We start from the raw sequence: 25,637 nt of genomic DNA on the forward strand, positions 1-25,637 counted from the left end.
TGTTTGGTTATTTGTACCAATTTGTGTGTGTGTGTGTGTGTGTGTTTAGTCTAGTTAATATCTAGAGTGTTTATACTGTTTATATTGTCTGTTTGAGTGTTTAGTCTGTCTTGTTCTTATCTAGTGTTTATACTGTTTATTTATTCTGTTTATATTGTTTGAGTGTTTAGTCTGTCTAGTTCCTATCTAGAGTGTTTATACTGTTTATATTGGTTTTTTTTTCAATTATTCTATTCTATTTTTATTTATTGCATTGCCTGTTTGCACCGTGGGTCAGAGAGGACTGATATTTCATCTGTGCTGTATGTCGAGCATGTATAGCATATTTGACAATAAAGTTGACTTGACTTGAAAAACATTGAATTACAAGGTGTGTACAAACTTTTGACTGGTACCGTAGATAGGGCCTAATATATTTGTGTCCTTTAGCTGAGCCAGCTTTTCAGCAAAAAAAGTCTGTCACAGAAGACTGTGCTCACAAACAGAGGGAGGATATATGGTGGGGAGATGGCAGAGCAACGTGTTTGTGGTTCAGAAATATCTTGGAGGAAAAAGTGAAGTGAACAGAAGTTGGAAGTGATGAAACGCAGAAAGGTGCGTGGACCTTAGATAATAATAAGTTCTATAATAATAAGCCTACGCACCTACATTTAAAAGACCCCTCGAAGAAAAAACCCTATTTTACGACCAACTGTCTGAAGCCCTTTCATCAGTGCCCAGTTATGACTGACTCTTTGTACTCGGTGACTTCAGTGCTAGAGTTGGCAAGGACACCACAACGTGGCCAGATGTCATCGGAAACCACAGATTAGGAGACTCCAATGAACAAGGAATCATGCTTCTCGAGCTTTGCGTGCGTTATGGACTCACAATCTCCAACACCCTTTTTGAACATCGGGACATTCACAAAGGCACTTGGATGCATCCACGATCGCAGCGCTGGCACATGATCGATTTCATCATCATACGCAACCACTACAAAAGCGACCTGATCAATGCCCGGGTAAAACACTCAGCTGATTGTTGGACGGATCACAGAATGGTGTGTGCGCGCTTGAAGCTACGTTTCCATATCTCCACTCAAAGACGTTGGTATCCCGGTGCTAAGCGCTTAACACAACCAGGCTCAAAGATCCGGAGGTCATGAAAATACTTGAGGGATCAATCACGCAAAGGCTCGGAGACATCAACTCATCATCCCTAGAAGATCATTGGGAATCCTTGAGAGATGTTTTGTACTCCACATCCAAGGACATTCTCAGGCTACAGAAGAGACGTCATCGTGACTGGTTTGACGAAAATGACCTAACCATCCAGGACCTCTTGAAGAGGAAGCGTGACAGTTTCCAAGCGGTCTTACAGAATGAAACCCCCGAGAACCACAAGAGATACAGGAAGGCACGTAGCAAGTGCCAGAGAGCTTTGCGCAAACTCCAGAACCAATGGTGGCTTGACAAAGCTAGCGAGATAGAAGAACATGCAGAGAAACATGACTCACAGAGTTTCTTTAAGGCAGTGAAGATGGTTCAGCAGAGGCGTTCATCTGGCCTTGGTCCCATCAACGATGTTAACGGTATTCGCCTTACTGAGAAAGACGACATACTAGCTCGCTGGAAAGAACATTTTGCCACTTTGCTCAACCAACCGAGCAGTGCTGATCCATCAGTTCTCAATGACATTCTCCAAGAGCCAATCCTACATGAGCTTGCTGAACCACCGCTCCTTGATGAAGTGCAGAAGGCACTAAAACACTTAAAGAATGACAAATCACCTGGCCCGGATTGTATCCCTGTGGAAGTTCTCAAAGCCGGTGGCATTGCTCTCACCAACGAGCTCCACAAGCTTCTGCTCACAATCTGGCAGGAAGAGAGAGTGCCCCAAGACTTCAAAGATGGCAACATCGTGACACTCTTCAAGAAGAATTGCAGGTTTACATGTGGAAACCATCGTGGCATCTCCTTGTTATCTTTCATCGGAAAATTGTTTGCACGAGTGATCCTGAATCGTATCTGGCCAAGCATAGAAAAGCACATCCCAGAGGCACAGTGTAGCTTCAGAGAAGGGCGCTCAACCAATGACATGATCTTTGCCCTGCGCCAATTGATTGAGAAGAGCCGCGAGCAGAACCAGCAGCTCCATATCATCTTCAATGACCTTGTCAAAGCATTTGACACAGTGGATAGGTCTCTCACATGGGATATCCTGTGCAAGATTGGAATCCCCCCTAAGCTGGTGGCCATCATCAGCAGCTTCCATGACAGCATGCAGGCCAAAGTCTCTATCAAAGGCGAACTCACTGAAGCATTCGAAGTCTCCTCTGGACTATGGCAAGGTTGTGTTCTCACACCCACGCTGTTTATCCTTTTCTTTTCCTTCATGCTTCGCCATGCACATAAGGAAATGCAAGACTATGGAGTTGAGATACGACACAAGTTGGACGGCAAGCTTTTCCAACTTCGCCGCCTCAAGTCTAAATCAGCATCCAAAATGACACTGAGTGACTTCCTGTATGCCGACGATGCAGCCTTAGCCACTGCAGGCCTTAACTCTCTACAGAATGTTACAACAGCCCTTAACAACGCATGTAACGACTATGGCCTCACCATCAGCAAACCCAAGACCGAGGTAATGCACATTCAGTGCCCAGAACCATCACCGATCCTCCTAGATGGCTTCAAACTCAAGCGGGCACACAATTTTGTGTACCTGGGTAGCAACCTCAGCGACGATGGGAGCCTTCAAGCCGAGGTCAAGAAGAGAATTAGCCGAGCAGCTCACCCATTCTGCAGTCTAGCTACGAGATGTTGTGACAGAAATGGACTGTCCACCACCACCAAGTTGACAGTGTACAGAGCCATTATACTACCGATTCTGCTCTACGGCAGTGAGACATGGCCAACTCTCTCAAAGCAACTGCAAATGCTAGAAAGTTTCCATCAATGATCCTTGCGGAAACTCCTCAGAGTTAAATGGTGGCATCACATCACGAATGCAGAGGTCCTGTCACGTGCCAACTCAACTACAATGGAAACTATGATTTGAGCTAATAGACTCCGCTGGCTGGGTCACGTCTGTAGGATGGGTGACAACAGGATCCCAAAGCAGCTCCTCTTCTGTGAACTCTCGCACGGCATCCGACCGAGAGGCCATCCCCTTAAAAGATGGAAAGACTGCGCGAAAGAAGACCTGAAAATCTTTGGCCTCGGCAACAATTGGTTTGAGGTGGCGGCTGACAGAACGGCATGGCGTGCCCAGGTGAAGCTTGGTCGAACCCTGTCAGAGCATCAGCTCATGGAACGAGCAGCAGCGAGGCATCGACGACGTCGTGAGAAGGGTCCCCGATCATCTTCCTAGATGCGGACCATAACTGAACTGAACTGAACTGAATAATAAGTTCAATTTATATAGCGCCTTTCACAAACCCAAGAATGCTTTACACAGGAGTTACCAAAAAAAAGGCCACACTAGGAAGAGTAGTGTAAGGAAAAGAGGAAAGTTTTCAAGTTAGCTTTGAAGGAAGAGAGAGTGGAACAGTCACGAAGTGATTGTGGTAATGAGTTCCAAAGTTTAGGAGCAGCAACACTGAATGGTCTGCCACCCATAGATGCCAGTTTAAAATGTGGAACAGTCAGAAGTCCACAGACTTCTGAGATCTGAGGGAGCGGGAGGGACAGTACAAATGAATTAGCTCACAGAGATAGGAAGGGGTGAAACAATGAAGAGCTTTATAGGTTGAAAGCAAGATCTGAGGGAGCGGGAGGGACAGTACAAATGAATTAGCTCACAGAGATAGGAAGGGGTGAAACAATGAAGAGCTTTATAGGTTGAAAGCAAGATTTTGTATTTAATCCGAGAGATAACTGGCAACCAATGCAGTTGCTGTAAAACAGGAGTGATGCGAGCAGTGCGCTTGGTGAGTGTGAGGACTCTAGCTACTGAGTTTTGGATGTACTGCAGGCGATTGAGCAATGTGGCAGGGAGACCATAAAAGAGAGAATTGGAATAGTCAAGACGAGAAAAGATAAACGCATTGACCAACATTTTGGCATCAGTTTCCAAGAGAAGAGGACGGAAACGTGCAATATTGCGGAGGTGAAAGAAAGCATTCTTAGTAATGAGTTTAAAATGGGGTTCAAACATAAGGGTGGAGTCAAAGAGAACTCCAAGGTGTTTTATAACTTGGGAAGGACGAATAGACACACAATCAACATCAATAGTGAAATTGGAGAAGTTCAGAACCTGTCTTTTGGTACCTACTAATAGAACCTCTGTTTTGCTAGCATTAAGTTTAAGGCAGTTCTTATGCAGCCATTGCTTAAGGTCAGTGATGCAAGTCCTTAGCAGCTGGACATAGGCTATGGAAGGGGTGATAGTGATGTAGATTTGAATGTCGTCAGCATAACAGTGAAAGTTAAGGCTATGGTTACGAATAATCTGGCCTAGAAGAGAAACATATAATATAAAAAGAAGGGGACCAAGGACAGAACCCTGAGGCACACCTTGAGCAACAGTAACAGTGGATGATTTATGAACACCAATAGAGATGAACTGTTGTCTGTTTGCTAGATATGACTGAAACCAGGCTAAAGCTAAGCCAGTAATACCAAAAGAAGATAGTCTGGAAAATTAGTATCTCATGTTGTACAGTGTCAAAGGCAGCTGTGAGGTCCAAGAGAACAAGGACATTGAGATGACCAGCATCAGTTGATGTCATGCTCCACCTCGGACATCCACTCCGGAGATTACGGATCTCTCACGCCAGCGCTGATCCTGATCCGGGACAGGAATTCCTTCTCACCTGCATTCACGTCCTGGTTTTCACCGCTGCTTATAAATACGCCGTTCTCAGACTCAGACTTTGCCAGAATGTCTCATTTTGCTACTCTAGCTGTTTCTGTGCCTCTCTTACAGTACTTCTCATGGTTTATCTCTCTAGCGATTTTCTCTTGTTCATGGTTTTTTGCACTAGTGTTTTTCTGGTTCATGGTTTTTTGCACTAAGGGTTATTTCTGATTCATGTTTTTTTGCACTAAGGGTCTTTTCTTGTTCAGAGTTTTTTTGTGCTAGCATTTTTGTCTTTGCCTGTCTCATGTTTTTGTCAAGTTGTTTGTTCTCATTTTGCCCGGACTATTTTGCCATTTGTTTTTTGTCCTGTTTGTTTACCTTTTGCCACACCCTTTCTTCCCTGTATTAAATAATCTTATTTATTGGATTACAGTCCGTGTTCTGCTTCTGGATCCTGCTCACCACATCTCACCTCCCATAACAGTTGCAAGCAGGAGGTCATTAACAACCCTTAAGAGAGCAGGTTCAGTGCTGTGCAGATTGCGAAAGCCTGACTGAAAGTGTTCATAGAGATCATTATGAGCAAGGAAAGTATGAAGCGGAGAGGCTACAACTCTCTCCATTACTTTAGCTCGGAAAGGGAGATTTGAAATGGGTCTGTAATTAGACAGTGAAAGAGAATCTAGACCAGGTTTCTTTAGGATTGGTGTAACAAGCAATTTTGAGGGAGATGGGAACAGTGCCTAAACCAAAACCCTGATTAATCATATGAGCAATATAAGGGGAGATAGCAGATACACAGGATTTGAGAAGTACAGTGGGTGCAGGGTCCAGCAGACATGAGGAGGACTTGGTCATGATTTCCAATTCTTTAGAAGAATCAACAGGAGAGAAAGCAAAGAGACAGCAGTCAGCTTTATGAGAAAGATCTACTTGCGAGACAGAAGAATGAATTTCAGAATGAAAGTGTTGGTAAATACTGTCAATTTTATCCTTGAAAAAATCCAAAAAAGCCTGCCACTGAGCAGGGGAACTGGGACTGGTTGAGGAAGGAGGCTGAAGAAGTTTATTTATTGTATTAAACAGAGTTTTGGGTCTGTAGTTGCCACTCTTAATGATGTTAGCGTAGTAAGAGGAATGGGCAGCGTTAAGAGCATCCTTATACTTTGCGATGTGTTCAGAGAAGAGTGAAAGATGAATAGTAAGGCCAGTTTTCTTATAAAGGTGCTCTAGCCACCTTCCCTTGGTCTTCATGGCCCTAAGCTGAGAGGTGACCCAAGGACAGGTGCGATTCATGGAGACCTGTCTAGTTTTAAGGGGAGCGAAAGTGTGTTAGATATAGTCTCATCTCATTATCTCTAGCCGCTTTATCCTGTTCTACAGGGTCGCAGGCAAGCTGGAGCCTATCCCAGCTGACTATGGGTGAAAGGCGGGGTACACCCTGGACAAGTCGCCAGGTCATCACACGGCTGACACATAGACACAGACAACCATTCACACTCACATTCACACCTACGGTCAATTTAGACTCACCAGTTAACCTAACCTGCATGTCTTTGGACTGTGGGGGAAACCGGAGCACCCGGAGGAAACCCACGCGGACACGGGGAGAACATGCAAACTCCGCACAGAAAGGTCCTCACCGGCCACGGGGCTCGAACCCAGACCTTCTTGCTGTGAGGCGACAGCGCTAACAACTACACCACCGTGCCGCCTGTTAGATATAGTATTATTGTAAATAGAAACTGTATCATCAGGAGAGGAAACCTCAGCAAATTTACAAAAAGAAGAGAGGAGAAAGGCAGAGAAAGAATGCACATCAATAGAAGAAAGATTATGGAAAGAAGCAGTAGAACACAGAGGAAGTTTAGAAGAAGGTACACTGAGACAACACCCAATCAACTTGTGGTCAGTAAAACCTATTGTACATCAGAACCTGATACAGATACAATTTTTATACCAGTAGAGCAAAGCAAGTCAAGTCTATGACCATGATTATGTGTGGGAAAGTCAACATGCTGAGTTCAACCAAAACATTCAAAGACAGTCAAGAGCTCATCAGTAAGGGAGCAACTAGTGTCAACATGAATATTCAAGTCACCCAGAAGAATGATAGGAGGACAGACAGATGAGGCTACAGTTAGCAGTTCATTCAGTTCAGACAGAAAAAAATGATGGTGATTGATTTGGGAGGTTGATAGATTAAGAGCAGCAACATCGGTGTGGGAGTGGAGGTTTTCAAAGCCAGATATTCACAAGATGTAGCATCATGAAAAACAATCTCTAAGTTTCAAACCACATTGGAAAACTGCAGCTAGACCTCCGCCTTTCCCTGTGAGACATGGCTTTGATATACGTATGTGTGTATCCAGCTGGTGAACACATATTTAAATGTAGATAGTCCTCAGCCTGTTGCCATGTTTCCACCAGCAGAAGTATGTCCAGGGTCTTTTGGATAATTAGGCCATTAATGAGTGACGCTTTGTTGGTGATGGAGCAGGAGTTTAAAAGGCCAATCTTCGCAGGAAACACAGGTGACAATCCAGAGACAGCAGAACATTGCAGTTTCCCAAGTGAGTGAAGAACACCGTGATTAACTCCATGAGCATTCTTGTTGACCTTGTTAATCGGATTGTGAGTCCATATGATGGGTATGGAAGACTCCGACGCATAATGAGCAGTCGGAGAGTGTGGAGACTGGTGAATATACTGAGGGCGGCATGCGATTCCAATAGAGCAGCACAGATTAAATACTGCTGAATCCAAGCAGGGCCGCGCAGTAAGGCTTTTTAATTCTTCCAGCGAGTAGGTGTAAAACATGGGTAAAAGCCCAGGCCACAAAACCAATACCCAGACCCACAGTCACGATCCAAAAACAGATGGATAGATGCAGTCCAATGATAAGCATAGTGGTTTATTGAAAGAAATCCATTGAGCATCACCACACTGCAAAGCCACCTTAGCCTAACGCTGCTCATAAACGGAGCCAAAACACCAGCGGTACCACACCCAGAGTACAGTGCAGGGAAGCAATTTGACTAACCAGCACATAAAACAAGGCAACAGCGTAGTAAATGGTGGAAACTCACTCACCACTGCTGAAGTCAAGTGGGTGGAAAGAAAGCGGGGGCTCGCAGGTGGGTTAGCTACAGGTGATTCCAAAAAGTCGGTGTCAAAACCAAGCAAGAAGAGTCTGACATAAACCAAAAAGAAACAAGATGGATTTGCAACACATTGCCAAAAATCAGAAGCACAGTAAAGAACACACAAAAAAAGAAAGAAAATGCCAGGGAGAAGAGGCAGCAAACTCACGCACTACATACTCTCAACCAGAAAAATGCCAGAGATGAAGACATTTGATTTGCGCTGGCTTCAGAAAGAAGAATGTCTCATCTCATCTCATTATCTCTAGCCGCTTTATCCTTCTACAGGGTTGCAGGCAAGCTGGAGCCTATCCCAGCTGACTACGGGCGAAAGGCGGAGTACACCCTGGACAAGTCGCCAGATCATCACAGGGCTGACACATAGACACAGACAACCATTCACACTCACACCTACGGTCAATTTAGAGTCACCAGTTAACCTAACCTGCATGTCTTTGGACTGTGGGGGAAACCGGAGCACCTGGAGGAAACCCACGCGGACACGGGGAGAACATGCAAACTCCACACAGAAAGGCCCTCGCCGGCCCCGGGGCTCGAACCCAGGACCTTCTTGCTGTGAGGCAACAGCGCTAACCACTACACCACCGTGCCGCCGAAAGAAGAATGTCAATGTCAAAAACATCACAACCCCTGTCCCGCTGTGCCGGCTGTCCCTTTTACACTGACATCAAGTCTGACTCTGTAACTCCCAATGGTTCTGGCTCAGAGGATATACAGGACATTGATGCAGAATGAAGTACAGGCTGTGTAAAAGGGGGTTTAGCCAGGAGTACCAGACAGCAAACTTGGCATACATTCTCTTCCTTGTCAATCAGAGCAACACGAACCATTCAACTACAACTAGTCTCGTTTTATATCTATAACGAGACTAGGGACACCAGATCCAATCCTTCACACATCATCTGATCTTTCCTTCATAACTTCATACATTTTAAAGCTGCTCTCTGTGGGGGCAATCTGCTCCACTTTTCTAACTTTCCTTTTTTTGTGTTGCACACCAGCAGGCTAGGGGCCAATTTGTCCGAGGTGTTGGATGTTGAGTTCTGCTTGATGTTATACATCAATTGGAAGCTCTCAATGTGGGTGTCTAAGTACCACTGAGAAGGAGTGTCTGGGCCAACAAGAAGGTGGAATTCACTCTCTGGTACTACTTAGTGGGCTCCCCCACCCCCAGGCAGCTCCCTGATCTGTGCTGAGGTTCTGTGTCAGATGGGGTTGTGATTTCTTGGAGTCTGCAGCACGAGGGTGGTATATGGATATTAGCATGTCAGATCTAACACCTATTTCAGGGATTAAAGTATTCCGGCCCCCTGCTGGATTTCCGGCGTGCAGCGCTTGACTGTGGGCAATATATATATATATATATATATATATATATATATATATATATATATATATTATTAGGAGGAAAAAAACATTCGATAACCCCATGGCTTTCGAGTGTGTTCGTTCTCTGCCAGTGATAGGAAAGAAGCGCAACTCTCCGGTTCTAAAACTAACAGTATTAGCCAATCAGAAGTAAAATGGGGCGGGTCTTAACACAACGTGCCTCGAGCAACTTCAGAGTAGAGAGAGCGGCATTTCATGGAGTGGGGACGATGCAGTATATGAAGCCAGGGGAAAATACCCTCGCCATAGATAAAGGTCTGAAGAATAAATGGTGCTGGGCATGGCTGGAGGAGATTGGACGAGATGGGAAGCCATTTAGCAGTTGGTGTAGGAAGTTGAGGGAGCCAGGCGCTTGCTTCTGCACGCTGTGCTCCAAGAAGCTCATATATGCATCCAGCGGCAAAAAGGTTCTTCCTAGACACGAGTCAGACCCTGCTCACAGAGCAGCTGTTCGCGCTGTCCCACACACGACGCGCTTACCAGGAGCAACAACAACATCTGATGTACCGGCATCCATAACTGACCATGTGTGTGACTTGAAAATACGGGTATGGGCATTTCTTGCAGAACACGACCTCTCCTTCACGCTCGCGCAACCCTTGGTCGATCTGTGTAAAAACATAGCGTATAAATAATTTATAAAAGTGTATAAATAATTTATACACTTGACTTTCTATTTTCTATTAATATCTGTGTATTTAATTTGCCATTATTTCTGATGAGCAAAGTTAAAAGTTATTGAAATGTTGAAATTGTTGAATTATTTGAATTATTAAAACTGTTTAAAAAGTAAACCACTGTCCTTTTAATGTACCCTAAATTAAATGGCTACAAAGATTTTATTTTTCCAATGCTAGACTGAATTTCACATACCCTTGTAACAGTTAACCTTGTGATTGTAGGTCAATTTGTAACCTGTTAAGGACAAAGCTTAGCAGCAAAATTTGATATCAGAAGAAATCCTAAATGCTACATGTAGCATATTTTGGTGAGGTGCACTTTTGCCATCTACTGGCATCTACAGTTATACTGACCCTCTCACTTTGGATAAGAAATACAAATGCTTTTGTTAGGTTTGATAGGAGAAAAAACAACAACTTCAGTGACTTTATGACCAAAAAAATCCCTAAGAGCCAAAAGTGACCATTTTGTACGGTTGAACTTAAAATTAGGAAAATAGGACTCACAATGAGTTCATCAAGGTTTGCCAGATTTCTGATCACACTCTCCAGTATCCAAACCAATTACCCCTTCTTCTATATGATCCATTAATTTTTCATTCCCCAACTGACATGCTTTAGATTAGATTAGATTAGATTAGATTAGATTAGATTAGATTAGATTAGATTAGATTAGATTAGATTAGATTAGATAAAACTTTATTGATCCCTTTGGGTGGGTTGTCTCAGGGAAATTAAGATTACAGATGAACAGAGAAAAGAAATAGAGAAAAACTTCTAGATAAATTAAAATAAATTAAGTATTTAGATATACAAATATAAAAATAATAAGATATGGGGAAGAGAGGAAGGGAGGGGGGAGGAGGGGGAAGAAGAAAAAAAAAGGTGGGGAGAAGGGGGGGGCGGCAGCAGGAGAGATACTGCACTTCATATTGCACATTATATTGCACATTGTCCAGTATTGCTTATTGTCAGGCTAGGCTACTGCTCCTTCCCATCCTCTGTCCTCCTGTTACCCCTCCTCCCCCCTAGAGAGGAGTTGTATGGTCTGATGGCATGAGGGACAAAGGAGTTTTTAAGTCTGTTCATTCTGCACTTAGGAAGGAGCATTCTTTCACTGAACAGGCTCCTCTGGTTGCTGATGACAGTGTGCAGAGGGTGACTGGCATCGTCCATGATGTTCAATAGTTTGTCCATACACCTCTTCTTTGCCACCATCACCAGAGAGTCCAGCTTCATGCCAACCAAAGGGCCAGCCCACCTGATCAGTTTGTCCAGCTTGGATGTGTCCTTCTTGGATGTGCTGGCCCCCCCAGCACACCATGGTGTAAAACAGGACACTGGCGACCACAGACTGATAGAGCATCCACAGGAGTTTCCTGCAGATGTTAAAGGACCGCAGCCTCCAAAGGAAGTATAGCCTGCTCTGTCCCTTCCTGTATAAGTGTTTGGTGTTGCAAGTCCAGTCCAGCTTGCTGTCCAGCCACAGCCCGAGGTACTTGTAGGAATCCACAGCCTCCACCTTGACTCCCTCGATCAGAACTGGTCGTGACCTTGGTCTGGACCTCCCAAAGTCAATGACCAGCTCCTTGGTCTTCGAGGTGTTGAGCTGCAGATGGTTCCTGTTGCACCACACAGCAAAGTCCCTCACCAGGCTCCTATACTCCTCCTCTCTGTCATCACTGATACACCCAACGATGGCTGTGTCATCAGCAAACTTCTGAATGTGACACAGCTCCGAGTTGTAGCAGAAGTCCGCGGTGTACAGGGTGAAGAGAAGAGGGGCCAGCACCGTGCCCTGGGGTGCTCTGGTGCTGCTAATCACAGTGTCAGACGTGATGTCCTTCAGCCTGACGTACTGTGGCCTGTCAGTGAGGCAGCTGGAGATCCAGGTGACCAGGCAGGGGTCCACTTGCATCCTGTTCAGTTTGTCCTGAAGCAAAAGGGGCTGGATGGTATTGAAGGCACTCAAGAAGTCCAAGAAGAGGATCCTCACTGTGCCATTTCCATTATCCAGATGCGAGTGGGCTCGGTGTAGCAGGTAGAGGATGGCGTCTTCCACACCAACACTTGCCTGGTACGCAAACTGCAGACAGTCCTGGGCATGTTGTACCTGGGGTCTGAGGAGGCTGAGGAAGAGCCGCTCCAATGTCTTCATCAGATGTGAAGTGAGTGCCACCGGTCGGAAGTCGTTCAGCTCGCTGGGCCGATTCTTTTTGGGAACTGGAACGATACATGATGTCTTCCAGAGGGTGGGCACTCTCCCCAGCTGCAGGCTAAGGTTGAAGATGTGTTGGAGTGGTTCACCCAGTTCAGCAGCACAGGTCTTCAGTAGTCGGGGACACACCTTGTCCGGGCCTGCTGCTTTCCTGGGGTGAAGCTTCCTCAGTTGACTTCTGACCTGGTCTGGAGTAATGCATGGAGGAGTCTGTGTTGAGGTGGGGGAGGAGGGGGCTGCTGTGATGACTGGGGGGAGGTGTGTTGAGGGAAGAAGGAGAGATGGCTGCAGTGAGGGAGAGGGTGGGGGGAACGTGGGCTGGTTGAACCGATTGAAAAAGTCATTCAACTCATTCGCCCTCTCCACTGTCCCCTCAATGACTCTGGTCTTTGTATTGTATTATTTTATTATCCGTAAATTTCATCCTTCTTGGGATTTGCCATGGTTAACTGTTACTCACCAAACCTTCTGCCTGTTTCTGTTTTTCTTTGATTCTGTCTTGCCCTTTGGTTTAGATTGCTGAATCTATTTCTTTAACCTTTGAAAGTCTTTCTCATCTCATCTCATTATCTCTAGCCGCTTTATCCAGTTCTACAGGGTCGCAGGTAAGCTGGAGCCTATCCCAGCTGACTATGGGCAAAAGGCGGGGTACACCCTGGACAAGTCACCAGATCATCACAGGGCTGACACATAGACACAGACAACAGAAAAGGCCCTCACCGGCCACGGGGCTCAAACCTGGACCTTCTTGCTGTGAGGCGACAGCACTAACCACTACACCACCGTGCCACCCGAAAGTCTTTCTGATTTACTTTAAATTTCAACTTGCTGAAGAGATCAGTGGCTTAACTGTAAAATTAAAATCAAAGGAGCAAATTGTGATTTTTCTTTTATTGTAAACCAGCAGTCTGCAAAGGTTTGATATTATTATTATTATTATTATTATTATTATTAGCTATTCAGTTTTCAAGGTGGTGATTAACAGGTCCACTGGTTATAAACAATACTTTTTTTAACAAACTCACGATTTGTTCTTCAGTCTTTGTCAAACAAATCTTTATGTACAGGATTCTTGACACCTAGTGTAGGTGTAAGCATGTAAAAGAAGGCAGTGAGAATGTGTCTTATTGATGGTAGATCATGATAAAAAACAGCTTTGTTCATGAGCTTATAAATTTGTCCAGTTTGTGTAGTTCTTCATTCATACATTTTAATAAACTTGCATCCATGAAGTCTGTGCATTCATGATAGAAGTTATAGTACAGACTTTTTTTGGCCTGAGATCTTTTTTTTTCCCAGTGGACAGGCAAATAATGCTAATAACACCACCCTCATTGGACTCCTCTCTGGTGAGGACGAGTCCACCTACAGGTGGGAGATTGACCATCTGGTGACCTGGTGCAGCTAAAACAACCTGGAGCTCATTCATCTCATCTCATTATCTCTAGCCGCTTTATCCTGTTCTACAGAGTCGCAGGCAAGCTGGAGCCCATCCCAGCTGACCATGGGCGAAAGGCGGGGTACACCCTGGACAAGTCGCCAGGTCATCACAGGGCTGACACATAGACACAGACAACCATTCACACTCACATTCACACCTACGGTCAATTTAGAGTCACCAGTTAACCTAACCTGCATGTCTTTGGACTGTGGGGGAAACCGGAGCACCCGGAGGAAACCCACGCGGACACGGGGAGAACATGCAAACTCTGCACAGAAAGGCCCTCGCCGGCCACGGGGCTCGAACCCAGACCTTCTTGCTGTGAGGTGACAGCGCTAACCACTACACCACCGTGCCGCCCCAACCTGGAGCTAAATGGTACAAAAACAGTGGAAATGATTGTGGACTTCAGGAAGAACCCAGTCCCTCCTCTCCCCACCACCCTGCATGGCTCACCAGTGGAGATTGTGGAGTTCTTCTGCTTCCTGGGCACCATAATCACCCAGGACTTGAAGTGGGAACTGAACATCAGTTCCCTCATCTCAAAAGCACAGCAGAGGATGTACTTCCTGCAGCAGTTAAAGTCCAACCTGCCAAAGACATTGATGGTACGGTACCTCGGCTTCACCCGGTGACCCCACCCCTTCCGATATGGAGGCACTGAAGCTAGAAGTACTAGCATGATTGAGGCTAGACATTGCGGCCATTTTTAAGGCTGAACTCCATGAAGCTTTGGGTGATGACCTGACTGCAATAAGAGCTGATCTTCAATCAGTGAAAACGCAACTCAAGAATGACAAGGCTGCTACGAAGGCTGAGATAGCCATGCTCAAAGGTACTGTGGGGGATATCGAGGTGTCTCTTTCTGGCTGCATGGATGATGTTGTTGAGATTAACACCAAACTCGAGAATTTAGCGGCTCAGGTTTCCAAACTGGAAAGTAAACGTGAAGAACTTGAATCTAGGTCTCGTAGGAATAATATAAGGATCGTAGGCATCGCTGAAGAGATGGTTGTTAACATCACTGCAGTTGCCGTGCTGCTTAAGGAGGCATTAAAGATGAAAAAAGAACCACTACTTGACTGTGCACACCGAACCACCCAGTCCAAGCCGCGACCAGGAGAGAGGCCGCGTCCCATCATTGCCAGGTTCCATTACTACAGTGATTGTGCGAATGTATTGCGGCACATCAGAGAGGCTCAACAGATTTCTGTTGGCGACACGAGGATCTCCGTGTTCCCCAACCATACTGCTAAGGTGGCCAGGGCCCGTGCAGTGTCAATGAAGTCCGAAAGCTACTGCACGGTATGGAGGGGGTCCGTTATGGGTTGTTCTTTCCAGCTTGACTTCAGATCAGCCATAACAGAGTGGTTAAGGACTTTGTTTCAGCAGAGGATGCTATGAGCTACGCTAAGAAGCTGAACACTGCCTGACATTTTTACTCTACATGGTGTAGTACTGTCACGCTGGGCTGCAGGCCTTCAGGCCATTTGTTTACCTGTGAATAGTATTGTCCTGGTGTTATTTGTTTGTGTATGTGTGTGTTATTAATAAGTCTTCTCTTTTGTACAGTATTTATAAATATTTTGTTTACTTAATATTTTGCACTGATAATATACTATGCCTCTAACCTTAAAAAGTCAGGACTTACTAAGCTGCAATGTTCTGGATGTTTCTACTGCGCATCATATGCTACCTCATATGATATACTGGTATGTTCACATTGAAATATGGTACTTTAGTATTTGGTTAGTGTTGGCCACTGTTATTTTTATTTGGCTTTTCATTTTTACTATTAGTCTGCGGGAGGCCTTTTGTTTAGGTTTAGCTCAGGTTTTCTCCGAGTTGTTGTCATGGTTCTGTCGTAACAATGGTCTTTTCGCCTTTTTCACTGTGTTCTCCCTTTTGGAGACACAATTTTTCGTTGTTGTGTGTTCATGTATATGTGTCGGGTGGGGGGGTGGGATGGGAGTTTAGTCCACTCTGGTTCTTTTAAATCGTTTCTGGGGATCCCTTATTTCTTTACACACAAATGTGTTCAGGTAAGTCAATTCGTTTTCTTACTTGGAACGCATGTGGTTTGGGCAGTTCTACTTAATTCTGACATAATTTTTTGCAGGAGACCCATCTTAGACGTAAAGATCATTACAGGCTCCGTTCTCCCTGGATAGGGCAGACATACCACTCTGACTTCAACTCTAAAGCTAGAGGGGTTGCTATTATATTCAATTAACGTCTTCAATTTCAGTCTACAGACATCATTGCTGATAAGGATCGCATATATACTGTATTATATTTGTAGGTACACTAATGCAAACAAAAGTGGTGATGGTTGGTGTTTACGCACCAAACTTTGATGATGTTAATTTCTCTAATAGATTACTTAGCAATATACCCCATTTGAACACCCACATGTTGATTCTTGGAGGTGACCTGAATTGCGTGTTTGACCCTGTACTGGATCGCTCTAGTCCCTGCTCTATACCCCTTTCGGCCATGGCTAGGTCGTTTTCTGATTTTATGACTCAAAGTGGCTTGGTTGACCCTTGGAGATTACACAATCCCCTAGCAAAGACATTTTCTTTCTTTTCCCCAGTACATCAGTCGTATTCGAGAATAGACCACTTTTTGTAGATAATAGACTTAATTCATATATTGTTTCCTCTGATTACTCAAGTATTCTAATATCTGATCATGCGCCTTTGTATCTAGACATCCAGTTCTCCATGCTTAAACCTACTCCTCCCCTCTGGAGGTTTAACTCTCGATTACTTGCAGATAATTCATTTTGTGAGTTTATTTCCAAATCTATATATGACTTCCTGTCCTTTAATCAAAATGAATCCACATCTTATTCATTACTTTGGGAGTCTCTAAAAGCCTTTCTTAGTGGGCAGATTATGTCTTTTTCTTCTTATTCTAACAAGAAATGGAATGCTAGACTTATAGAGTTAGCCTCTGCTATTGATGACCTTGATCGGGAATGTGCCTCTACTCCCTCTCCAGAATTATTTAAAAAGCGGCTAAACCTTAAAGTGGAGTTTGATCTCATCTCTACCAGAAATGCAGAGCGTATGCTATTACAAACAAGAGGCATTTACTATGAACATGGTGATAAACCAAGCCGATTGCTAGCTCACCAGTTGAAGCGTCAATCCACTTCGCGTCTTATATACCAGTTTAATAATGACTCCAATGTTATTGTCACTGATCCTGTAGCAATTAATAACACATTTAAATATTTTTATTCCTACTTATACAAATCTCAATTCCCCACTGACAACACTGAAATGAACAAGTTTCTGGCTGATCTTCAAATTCCCACTATTGAACCTAACAAAGCAAAGGAATTGGACGCTTCTCTTTCCCTTGAGGAATTTAAATCTTCAATTAAAGCAATGCAATCTAATAAGGCCCCTGGCCTGGATGGACTCCCTATCAAGTTCTTTAAGAAATTTATCGATAAATTGTCCCCTTTACTTTTGTCAGTGTTTAATGAATCTTTTGAAAATGGCTCATTACCTCATTACTTTGGCACAAGCTTCGATTTTTTCTTCTTTTAAAAAGTGAGAAGGACCCCACTTTGTGTAGCTCTTATAGACCCCTGTCCTTACTCAATGCTGATGTGAAGATTTTGGCGAAGGCTGTTGCCAGTCGTTTAGAGAAGGTTTTGCCTAATATTATATCAAACAGGTTTTATCAAGGGTTGCCATATATTTTTTAATACTTGTACTATTTTTGATATCATTTATTCCAAGCCCTCTGACAACCTACCTGAAATTGTGGTCTCTATGGATGCTAAAAAGATGTTTGACAGGGTGGAGTGGGAGTACCTGTTTGCAGTTCTGGAAAAATTTGGCTTTGGTGATAAATTTATGAGATGGGTGAGATTATTATACACCTCACCACAAGCCAGTGTCCATGCTAATGATGTTTGCTCAGATTATTTCATGTTGGAACATGGGACACGCCAGGGGTGCCCTCTATCTCCATCCATCTTTGCTTTGGCGATTAAACCTTTGGCTTTCTCAATATGTTCCTCCACATCACTATGGGGTGCTATCTGTAATGGTGTTGAATATCTTCTGTCTCTGCACACGGACAATTTGTTGTTGTATGTTACAGATCCTGTATCTTGCCTTCCAAATGTCCTATCCATCTTAGATAAGTTTAGCTCATTCTCAGGTTACAAGGTAAATCTTAATAAAAGTGAATGTTTCCCTATTAATGCAGCTGGTTTGCTTCTCCAACAAGCCGATTTGCTTTTTAAAATCAGTCCTTCTGGATTTAAGTATCTTGGTGTCTATGTGACTCGCACTTTTTCTGGACTCTTTTCTGCTAACTTCACCCCACTCGTAGCTCAAGTTAAATCTGATCTTCAGAGATGGAATAATTTGCCTCTCTCTTTGGTAGGAAAGATTAATGTTGTGAAAATGAACATTCTCCTGAAATTCCTTTATCTATTTCAATCAATTCCTTTATTTTTACCTAAATATTTCTTTGACTCTTTAGATAAGGTAATTGGCTCCTTTATTTGGGGTGCGCGATCTCCAAGGGTCCGTAGATCATTACTACAGAAATGCAAGTTTAGTGGGGGTCTTGCCCTGCCAAATTTTCTATTTTACTATTGGGCAACCCATATTCATAAAATACGCTGTTGGATTGATTTTCCAAATTTAAGTTGGTGCAAACTAGAAGCTCAATTTTGCTCTAATTCGTTCTCTATATCTGCTCTTATATATTCTTCTCTTCCAGTTAAGATTTCAATGCATATTAAAAATCCTCTTGTGCTCAATACTTTTAAGATCTGGTTTCAATTTCGGAAATATTTTAAATTTTCTGCTGCATCTCCTCTGGGTCCACTATGTAATAATCACTTGTTTTCCCCCTCATGTATAGATTCTGCTTTTTCAGTATGGCATAAAAAAGGTATCCATTGTTTCCGGGATATGTATTCTGATGGTATTTTCAATAGCTTTCCCAATTTGTCATCATTGTATGGATTACCTGCAACCCACCTATTTCGGTATTTTCAAATTAGACATTTTGTCTCTAAATGTTTCTCTTCTTTCCCCTCTCTTCCCCCCCCCCCCCCCCCCCCCCCCCCCGGCAATCTTGGGAAAACTTGCTTACTCTCAAGACACCGAGTAGGGGGTTTATTTCAGTGTTATATAACCGTATACTGGGCCTCAGTGATCACTCCAACTTGAAAATTAAGGCTGCATGGGAGGAGGAGATAGGTCTTCAAATCAATGGTGACTGGTGGAATGGAGTGGTGAGCAGGTTGGGCACTGTCTCATCCTGTGTATGTTTGGCACTTATTCAGTTTAAAGTGATACACAGGGTGCATTTTTCTAAACTGAGGTTTTCTCACATTTTCCCTGAGGTACAGGACAAATGTGACCATTGTTCAAATTCACAGTGTCATCTGAGTCATATGTTTTTCTTTTGCCCTCGCCTACACAATTATTGGTCCTGTTATTTCAATATAATATCCACCATAATGGGAACTGACCAATTCTGTTCAACGAGAAATTATTAATTTCACCTCTTTGATAGCCAAACACGGCCAAACGCCTCCAGTGGAAGTCTTCTAACCCCCCCTCTGTGTCTCAGTGGCTTAAAGACACCATGTTCTTTCTCAAACTTGAGAAAATTAAATACACAATGAAAGGATGTACCCATAAGTTCTTTTCCAAGTGGCAATCCTTTATTTCCTATTTTAATTAGTTGCGGGTCCTGCCAGATTAGATGCTGGTTTGTTAAATATCCATGTTTGTGATTTCTGCCTCAGCCAGAGTGGGACGTGTGAATGTTGGGATTAATTTGTTGATTTTGTTTTGTTTTATTAATTTTATTTTTGTGGCTGTTGTTGTTAATGTTTCCTTTATCTAGATGTCTGTCTGTTCTTTAAAAAAAGATGAGAAAAGTATTTGGTAAGTCTGTACTGCAGTTTCATTGTTGCTTATTTTTGCCAATAAAAATATTTTGAAAAAAAAAAAAGAACATACAAACTCCACATGTCAGCCATAAGGTTCAAACCCAGAAGCCTTTTGCTGTGAGGCAACAGTGCTAACCACTACATCACTGTGCCGCCTGTTTCTGTCACGATTATTATCTCATTACTATGCGAGTCCGCACAAGTTGAGTAAAATTAGGTCAGAACATGTGGTACACATAAACTGGCAGACATATAATCAGTCCATGTTACCTGATTTAGTTATTCTCTCATCATTTTCACAATTCATTATAACAATGATAAATGTAACACTCTATAATAATAATAATAATAATAATAATAATAATAACGAGACTGTCAATGATGGCGTAGCTCACTCCGGCCCCGTCTAGTCCAGAAGGAACGATCTAAAGTGGGCCACCTTGTGCAATAAATGTTGCGAGCTATATACACTATATACAAGCTATATATAGAAGTGATATCCACCCTAGGAATACCAACCTATTTACCAGAAAGAATCCAAGATGGCGAGGAATTGACCGAGCAGAAGCAATTTGTGTGGAAACTGCTCATTAGGGCTTAATTACTCCATATCTTCATTATCAACTGCAATTATGCAAATTTGGGTAGAAGCTATACGCACCCCAGGAAGACCTACTTTCCTGCCAAAAAGAATAAAAATTGGTGAAGAACTGAGAGAAAAGAAGCGATTTTTGTGAAATGTGGATGATGCCAGACAACACATGATGGCATAAACTCATCACCTGTCAGCTGGATGAGATGATAATAATAATAATAATAATAATAATAATAATAATAATGTAATTACATGAAAAATATAATAGGAAATAATTGTATATAGGGGAAAGTTCACATAAGTAAATATATACACATATACTCTATGTATAAATATTATATACAAGTAAATATATACACATATACTGTATGTATAAATATTATATATGCAGTATATGTGTATATATTTACCACGGGCGATTGCTGAAAGACAACGAGGGAGGCTCAGCCTCCTCTAAAAATGACGAACATCGTGTAGGATGAATTGCGCTAGGCTTATGTTATAGCCGACCTTATAACATTGCTATTTCAGATCCAGAATCATAGAAATATATGTGCTCAACCCAACTACAGTACAAAATCATTCCGTTATAACTTTCCCCAGTTCGCCTAATGTGTGCGTGAGTTTTTCCCCCTCGTGACAGCGCGATGCAACCCAGCCTCAGTGCACTTCAATGGCATTTTGGAGCTATGCGCTTTTCAATATCAAAATGCAAGACAATTATTGGACAAATACTGTGAAAACGCCCGCCCACGGACTCTCACGGACTCCCAGCCTCAGTGGACTTCAATGGCATTTGGGAGCTATGCGCTTTTCAATCTCAAAATGCAAGACGATTATTGGACAAATACTGCGAAAATGCCCGCCCACGGACTCCGAGCCTCACAGTGGGAGGGACCTGGCAGTTTCTGCGAGGAGACTGGTGATTGGTGAAAGCGGCCGGATATTTTCTTTGATTGACAGCTCGTTTCAAATATAGACAGGCAGCGGTGAATCTCAGTTCAGTCCCATGTGGATCCGCAAGTGCTGTGGTGTATTGTAAGAGATCAGCTTACATTTCGATTTCATTCATTACATACGGTTTCTACCTGCTTTTTTAGTTTGTATATATTTTCATTGTAAATAAAGTGTAAATATAGTGTTGTCAAGTTTGCTATCTTAGTTCCAGAAATTTTGTTTATTTGAGTGACTGAACTTGAACTTGAGGGGGCTAGTCAGCTAGCAAGAAAGCTGCGCATGGATGCCAACCATTGCTGATTTAATTTTGGCGAAGCCATTTGCCAGTCTTCCTTTCGAGGAAAAAATTAAAATTAAAGAGCAGGGTAGACCAACGCCTCAAATTGACTTGGTGAAAAAGGTAGGGAATAATACTCGTTCCTTTTAGCTCTCCTGGTACGAGAAAGTGAATTGGCTAACAGCAAGTGACCCACATCAACAACAGTAAATAGGCTACTTTAGTAATATGTCATGGATGGACCAAAAATATAGAATCTATTTAAAATGTTTATGCTGAGTATATTATATTGGAATATATATTTTTCTGGATATGAATTAAACACAGCTACAATTTGGAAAACATTTTTAAACAAAAGCACAGCCGAGAACATTTCACACTACAGACCTGGATTAAAAGTGAAGGGTTATCAAAATTGTCAATGAAATACTTCTCAGTCAAAATAAGTAAAATATAGGGAAAGTGTCATTGAATGAAATGTGTGGCACCCAGCTCTATGTTTGGCTCCCCAAAGTCAGTGCTTGTGCCTATTCCAGAACACTCTGTTGTTACTGCTGAGGTTCCTGATAAAGAGCTGCTTTCAATTATGATCAATTTTTAAACAACATGCCACAATTTTAAAATATAAAATGTTAAAATATACCCCCCCAACACCACCATCATGTATATTGGACAGTAGGCTAATGGGCCAAAAGAACCTGTTATTTCACAGTTTGTGACCCTGCCAACAATCAGCCAGATCAGAGGCAAGAGTATGGGCAAAATTGATGTTTTTTCTTTTAAAATCTGGAAATATCGTAACCGACCAGCCTCCCCTGTTTGAAAGACTACCAGTCGCCACTGATATTTACTGATGTGAACTTTCCTCTGTGAACAAAAAGACAGCTGTTTGGGTTGCACCAATTTTTTTTTTTTTACCCCTGGATTGTTGGGGGTCCATAATAACACCCAGTCTTAGTAAAGACACTACTGACCTATAACTCTTGGTTATAGCCATGCTTATACCTATCAATAAGTCAGTTTGAATTAGAAATGTGTCACTGTGTCAAGCTTTCTAAAATAATTTGCTTTTGACAACTAGGTCACATTCAGTCACTCATCAAACATGAGATTCATGCGGGAAATAATTATTTAAGGTGCAGTTGTTATAAGTAATTAAGGTAAGATGATTGCAATAATACTATGTAGACTGGTGCACTTGTACCATACAAGATTATTATGATGATTAATTATGTAGGTCATAAAAAGAATTTTCCCCGACACCAAATTATTTTTGTTTAGTGGACTGAAAGCTACAGAATTCGAATCACAGACTTCCAATTTTATTAGGTTTTTTAAAATAGAACAATTAATGACTTTAAGGTCACATCGCCCTCAATTCTCCGCTATTTTTTCCTGTTCATCAGGACCCAATTCAAGATACTATGTCATGCATCATGTGGTGGGCTTTCCCCGTTCGCGCAAGGCATTGTGGGATACAAATTTGAGACAGGAGAGGAAAGTGGAGGATGTGAGTGTGTGAATGAAACATGAAAGACTGACTACAGTAATGGAAAGTGAGAAGAAAAGACGTTATGTTGCAAAGGAAAGGAAACGCAGGACCAAACTAATAAATATCGGCGCTCAGCGAGCACCTCAGTGTGATTAGCTGTTTGTTTAGCGACAGAATGATGGAACTGTCAGTGCACGCTCAAAGGTAAACCTGTAGATGGCAGTAATGCAACACTGTAGATGCCAGCTGCCGTAAAACCCAAAAGAAGAAGAAGAAGGTAAACCTGCGCATGCGCACACAGACTTCCTCTGTCTGCTTGACTGCATGAAGCAAGATTTCATGCACATTATTTGCTTCAATCCCCTCAAATTAAATAACTTTCCAGCCACATCATGGCTGTTTTTTTTAGATATTACAGAAATAAGCATATATCACAATGACCAAATTGCAGAGAGAACTAAATTTCACAGATTTTGTGAAATCGAAAGGCCATCTATCTTTAAGTACAATGGCTGAATATGAAATGAAGTAACCCTCTGAACATCTCTGGGATGAGTTTGAACAACAGCTTCACTCTATGGCTTCTTGCTTCAGTATTAATGCCTATGGTATGACTGACGTGTTGGTGTATCAAATGAATTTGTTTTCATCCCTCAATATAAAGGCTTTTTAACTGCAAACAGTTCACATATGTACCTGGCTTTGGAATATTTCCTCTGCCAATAGTGGGAAGAACCAATTTTCCTTGATTTTTCTGGCTTGATTTTTTTCACCTTCTCGTGCACCTGTGGCTTTGTTTTGTATCTGGATACTACATATGCTCTTCACACAACATTTTTTGATTCATACCCATGGTTTTGAAATGAGATGTTCAATGGTCAGGTGTCTCCATATCTTTGGCCATATACATTTTATTACTTCTGGTGGACTAGGCACAATGTTCATGTCATGCACTCTCAGAAAATAAAGTACATTATTTTACCTTTAGGGGTACAACAGTTTATCACTGGGACAGTACCCTCTAAGGTACTTATTTGTACCATTTATAAACTGCGTGGGAACAGAAGTGCCTTTTTGACCCTAAAAAGGGCCACATAGTTACCCCGAGGTCCAATAATGAGCCCTAGGGGTAAATTAATGCAGCTTGTAGGTTGGGGTACAGAAATGGATTCCTACTGTACCCCTATTTCTGACAGTTTGGACACTCTGGAAACTTTTTGAATTGTTGGGTGTCAACTTGATTCACACCAGTGTTTGCCACCCACAGGCAGATTGTCTGTTTAAAAGGTTTAATCATACGTATTTGAAGAACATGATTCACAAGTTTGTACCACTGATTATGTTAGAAACTTGTAGAAGTGACCCTCCTTGGTCCCCTGTTGATGCCTCCTCACCACAGCCCACAGACTGGTCCCACAGTGCAACAAGAATTTTCTGATGTATTTTCACCTCCCATTGATTACAGTGACCTCATAGAGCACCCCATATAGACCAAGAGTGGTTATGTACAGTCATACTGAACATTTGATTTAACAAAACAAGAAATTATTTCAGGAGACACCATGCTTGATATGGTGTAATAAAGGAATCTGTCAGTGGCTGGGGCAGCTCAGTGATCATTGCACCAAAGCTGAACAGGGCAGTTTGCTTCTGTGTAAACTTTACAAAATGTCAGTGTGATGTCAAAATTTGATGCATGCACAATGTGCAGCAATAACTGCAACTAAACATTTCTGGTAACTGTTGATCAGTCCTGCACACCGGCTTGGAGGAATTTTAGCCCATTCCTCCATACAGAACAGCTTCAACTCTGGGATGTTGGTGGGTTTCCTCACATGAACTGCTCGCTTCAGGTCCATCCACAACATTTCGATTGGATTAAGGTCAGGACTTTGACTTGGCCATTCCAAAACATTAACTTTATTCTTCTTTAACCATTCTTTGGTAGAACAACTTGTGTGCTTAGGGTCGTTGTCTTGCTGCATAACCCACCTTCTCTTGAGATTCAGTTCATGGACAGATGTCCTGACATTTTCCTTTAGAATTCACTGGTATAATTCAGAATTCATTGTTCCATCAATAATGGCAAGCCGTCCTGGCCCAGATGCAGCAAAACAGGCCCAAACCATGATACTATCACCACTATGTTTCACATATTGTTAGGACTTGGACTGTTTTGGCCTCTAGAGGCCACTGTTATTTCCTTTTCGTGTCTTGTTTATTTTGGCCTCTAGAGGCCGCCACTGTTCCTGTGTTTTGTGTTTTTGTTAATTGCCTGTTAGTCCTAATTATCTTCACCTGTGTCCTTAATTAGTTTGTGTATTTATACCCCTGAGTTCAGTCCTCTTGTCACGGAGTCTTTGTGCTGTTATGTTTATCTCCAGTTTCCTTTGTACTGTGTTTTGTGGATCTTCTGAGCTTTTGCATTTTTGCCTTTTTCTTTTTGAATTATACTCTTTGTTTTTGTTTTTTTTTGTTTTGCCCTGGATTGTATATAGTGTACATAGTATAAATAAACCTTTTGTTACTTTTTCTACTTCCGCCTCACGTCTCTGCATTTGAGTCATTCCCCTGGTGGCCTAGTGGGGGTTTGCTGGATCATCACACCAACGAACCAGGTTCGAATCCCAGCAAAACCCTAACAGAAAGACTCCGTCATGACCGACTCAGCAGAGGCTGCTTCAACTGTCTACCCGGC

This window comes from Neoarius graeffei, chromosome 4, assembly GCF_027579695.1.
Source record: "Neoarius graeffei isolate fNeoGra1 chromosome 4, fNeoGra1.pri, whole genome shotgun sequence".
Lineage (NCBI taxonomy): Eukaryota > Metazoa > Chordata > Actinopteri > Siluriformes > Ariidae > Neoarius > Neoarius graeffei.